Here is a 4760-nt window from a genome sequence, read left to right as displayed (position 1 = left end):
AACAGTTCCCCTATCCATGCATAAAAACACTAAGTAACCGTTAAAGATACAGAACACACTGGAGTTTCAGTGTTTACTTTTACAGCGGCTTAACGTTGAATTGACCACAGCATCTGTAGTGTACTTTATGTTTAATTTTGAAGAACATCAAAACTGCCATCCATGAATGTAAATAAAAATCCATCTCCCCTATATCCCCCTCAACATCAGTTTCAAATTGAGGTGTACTTTCAGCCCAGGACATTATTTCAACTGCAGAGAACGGTTGAACCAATTCAGAGCTCTGTCAAAATGTCGGCATCGTATTCAACTGACGCCCCGGCATCACAACGCTGTCGGTAACTGAATACGTCTTCAGACCGCGGACACAAGAGTAGCAAATGCTACCTCTCCATATTCATACCAGGAATTCCAATAACGGCAATAATCACGTAATAGATCTTCCTCACAATGTAGAATGTTGCAAGCATGCTGTGAAAGATTCACGCTGTCTTCCAGCTGTCGCGATCTCGCTGGAGAAAGTCTGAGCTGACGACTCACTCCAGCACATTGGATATTAAATATAACACAAGATTGACGTGTCTTCCCGCAGTTGGGATAAAAATAAACATGATGCTATTGAAGTAAATTCCCAATTGTGATGTGGTATGAATAGCTTGGCACTAAATTGCGAAATCTCAAAGACCAGGGAATGAGGATTGGAGAAGTTGCTGAATGGTGTCGCGAAACGCCTTAGGCTTAACTCTTGGTTTCATGATTGTCAATGATTTCTTTTCCATTTCTCGGCTCCATGGACTTGTCATCATAGACTAATGCTGTACAGTCAATGGGCTGCTCTGTTTCACTCTGTTAATTGTGGCAGTTGTAGACCTTGTAATAGAATTTTTTTTTTAATGTGGCTTGCTCGCTACTAACATGGTGAGCAGCTTTAAACTAACAGAGCGTCAAGGTTGACGAAGATACTGAACGTTTGCAAAACGTCAATCAAATTAACTGTAATACACACAAAATGCTGTCGTTTATCAATAGTTCAGGCAACACCTATAGGTATGATCAAACTGTTCACGTTTCTGTCCGAAACTTCATCAAAATTAAACATAAAGTACACTACAGATGCTGTGGTCAAGTCAACACGTAGAGACAAGCAGGATGAACTCAGCAGATCGGGCAGCATCCGTTGAAAGGAGCAGTCAGCGTTTCGGGCCGAAACCCTTCGTCATGTCCATCGATTTAATCTAACTTGCTGAGTTCATCGTGCATTTTGTATGGACATCAAAGTAGTGCAGTCCCTCGCATGGTAAACCAGCTTCGTTCAAAGATCGCACAAGAATTTTAATCAGTGTATACATGACCACTGAATTGATGCCAATGCTTAAATCGACAGAGAACTGACAATGATAGTTTCAGATATGCTAAATCGGTCGCATTGCCGATAGTGAGGTAGATAGTGGCATTTACTTATTTGATAGATTTTTAACTGTGTTTTCGCTCTAAATCTATAACGACATGGTATATTCTATGTTCTTCTTTGTTTTTGCCGTGACGTGCGACTTTGATGTATTTATCAATTGAATGAACTGAATAATACGTAATAAGAATCTTTCAAGTACCAGATACTCCTTGTGGTAATAAGCCAATGGGTCTGCAGTTATGCTGCGCAATTTAACAATCTGACATTAGACATCGAAGGGTAGATTACGGTCAATATTGAGGTACATGGTTATTACCTTCCATGGATGAGTAGGGTCGGGAAATTGGCAAAGCCTGACGGGGTTCTCTGGTGCTCATATAGAGAAAGGCAAGGAAATTGTATTTTAAACATGAATGAAGGATGGATAGTGTGTTGCACTATACATTCCGAAAACCGGCCTTCACTTACGGGAATATAATTCTATTTAGAGCATCGTGACGTTTAGGTGTGATTACAGAGGAACCGATGCAGAAGTGACGTTTGGGTGTGATTACAGAGGAACCGATGCAGAAGTGACGTTTGGGTGTGATTACAGAGGAACCGATGCAGAAGTGACGTTTGGGTGTGATTACAGAGGAACCGATGCAGAAGTGACGTTTGGGTGTGATTACAGAGGAACCGATGCAGAAGTGACGTTTGGGTGTGATTACAGAGGAACCGATGCAGAAGTGTTTCACCGGGAAGTTCCCGAACATGAAACATTTCAGCGGGCAATCTATCATTCGCTTCTGGAAACAGAGGTGTTTGGTTGTGGTTAACTGTTTCTCCATATATGGTGTATCTAATAGTAAGTCAAAGGTTAATGCAAGTGGGAGTATTATCGTACTTCAACGAAAGGTGTTGACTTCTTCTGATGCAGGGATTTGACGCAGCGATTTAGTTACCACTCGGCACTTTCATTGTTCACTGTGATGTCTCTTCTACGTTAGCACAAAAAAAAACAACCGAGTTTGGGTGCTCGGCCTCCGGAATACGTGCGTACGGATCACGTGGTTGATCCTACGTGGTCTGCGAAAGCTCATATTACTGACCTTCGAACGATATCCCCTGGCTGCGGCCTTCTGTTCTGACATTCAAACAACTTCTCCTCATCTACTTGACCGACTTGCAACAACTGGGAACAAACTGCGATGTCTTTTTTTCTTACACTGGCTCAACTGGCTCAACTTGCTTCTGTGGTCATGCCTATGTCCGTTACTCGCATCTGATTAAGCCATCCTGGTTAAGAATATCCATCCCTGATTTAGAATCTCCAACCCCGCTTAAGAATCTCCACCCCTGAGTAATTATCTCCAATGCTGCGACCAATGGAAAGAACACACACACACACACACACACACACACACACACCCTCTTGTAGTCCTGTCCTTCAACTTTGCACCTAACTCCCTAAATTATCTTTGCAGGACCTCCTCCTTCTTCTACACTTCCTTGGTCCATCCATGGACCACGGCATTTGGCTAAAAACCTTCCCTCTTAAGAATACTGAGAACTCGATCTGAGATGTCGCGGACCCTGGCACCAGTCCATCTGGGATTCTCGATCTCTTCCACAGAACCTCGTATTTGCCCCCCTAACTATTGAATCCCTATCACTACTGCTCTCCTCTTTTCCCTCCTTCCCTTCTGAACTGGTGATCCTTTCTCGGTGCCAGAGACGCAGCCACTGCAACTTTTCCCTGGTAGGTCATCCCCACCAAGGATATCCAAAACGGCATTCTTATAATTTATGGGAACGACCATAGGTGTGTTCTGCACATTTTGTCTATTCCCCTTCCCTCTCCTGACAGTTACCCAGCTACCTGTCTCCTGACTCTTAGGATTGACTAGCTACCTGTCTCCTGACACTTAGGATTGACTAGCTCCCTGTCACTCCTGTTTATTTATGCCTCTGCCTCCCGAATGATCCGAAGTTCATCCAGCTCCAGCTCCAGTTCCCTAACTCGGCTTATCGGTTTACTTTTATCAGCCAATTGTTTCAAGCAAACGCGAACAAAAGAGATATTAATCGAGCGTCAACGGCCGTAAATGGTATATATCTCTTCCTCTCTCTCAAGATGAATCAACATTCTTTCTGAACAGAATTATAAATTAATTCTCACATCTCACGTGCTCAGCAATCCTCTGTTAAAGAGACAGCACCTTCCCAGATTCCACTGACATGCTGAGCTTCCGTTTGCAAAGCTAAGAAGCTTCTGACGGAATGCGATCCCTCCATTTGCGACCTCAGATATGATCGACTTCCCTCTCCGTTCCTGAAGGTTGTTGTTACCAATATAATTTTCTTTCACAACAGGTCAATTAATTGTTCGTTGATGTCCTGGTCTGGTTGCGACACGATGGATCAGATTGGAACATGATTATTAAGGGAATATCAGTGTGAAGGTGTGTCTGGTGTCAGTGCGGACTCGGTGGGACGATTGGCCGTGATTCGTTACTGTACAGCCGGCATCATCTCACAAGTAACCCTGGCTTGTAACGCGTCCTGTTCTTTATAAATGTATCGGCACATGGTTCACTCACTTGCTTCAATTAACTCGTAATCTGAGGTGAAGAGAACGGACGAGGAGACAGGGTCAGAAATCTTAAAGGCACTGTGGAATTTAACAGCTGGGCCGGATCGCCAATCTGTGGAGACTGATGGAAGCTAGAGGAAGAGGTTTTAATTGCTTGCTTTATGTATGCAACACAGTACAGTTACCTGTTGCATGTCGTACCTTCACAGGAAGTTGTCAATGCATGTCACTGCATACGTCATACAAATTTAATACTTGTTACTGAAAGCTGAGAGGAACGGTGGGCAATGTTTTGTTCTTATTGCTGTGGGGAGGGGGTGCCTCTGGTCATTGTTCAACAGCGCTGAGCAATGAACGCTTTGCCCCGTTTCTGTGGTGTAGTGGTTATCACGTTCGCTTCGCACGCGAAAGGTCCCCAGTTCGATCTTGGGCAGGAACATTGTTTGGGCTCCAGTGTTTGGGATGTACTTGAGACTCAACTTTTCAGTTCGTGTTCAAGTTCACAGACATGAGCATTCAGGTGTAAATGTCATTAACATTCGCCTTTCTAGCAGCAGACTACAGTTCGATAATTCCTATGTAAGCTCATAGGATAGACCGACGCCACAAAATCCGTGTACACCCCTAAACCAGCTGAGGCGCACAAATCTATGTGCATCCCCGGTCCAACTGCACCAAAATATTAAAAAAAAACATAAAATATGAGCAAATTTATTTGACATACCTATGCTTAAATATTTGTGCTTCTCCAAATTATGGTGCATCCCTTAACCA

General features: G+C 43.5%; 1 non-coding gene across 1 annotated transcript; it reads left to right on the top strand.

Annotated features, from left to right (window-relative positions):
- Nucleotides 1-4352: 4352 nt before the first annotated feature.
- trnaa-cgc (transfer RNA alanine (anticodon CGC)) lies at nucleotides 4353-4425 on the top strand. Its single transcript has one exon. It is a non-coding gene; the product is annotated as a tRNA-Ala (tRNA).
- The last annotated feature ends 335 nt before the right edge of the window (nucleotides 4426-4760 follow it).

Source organism: Hypanus sabinus, unplaced genomic scaffold (assembly GCF_030144855.1).
Source record: "Hypanus sabinus isolate sHypSab1 unplaced genomic scaffold, sHypSab1.hap1 scaffold_105, whole genome shotgun sequence".
Taxonomy (NCBI): Eukaryota; Metazoa; Chordata; class Chondrichthyes; order Myliobatiformes; family Dasyatidae; genus Hypanus; species Hypanus sabinus.
The sequence above is the reverse complement of the archived record's forward strand: the minus strand, read 5'-3'. Positions and strand labels throughout refer to the sequence as shown.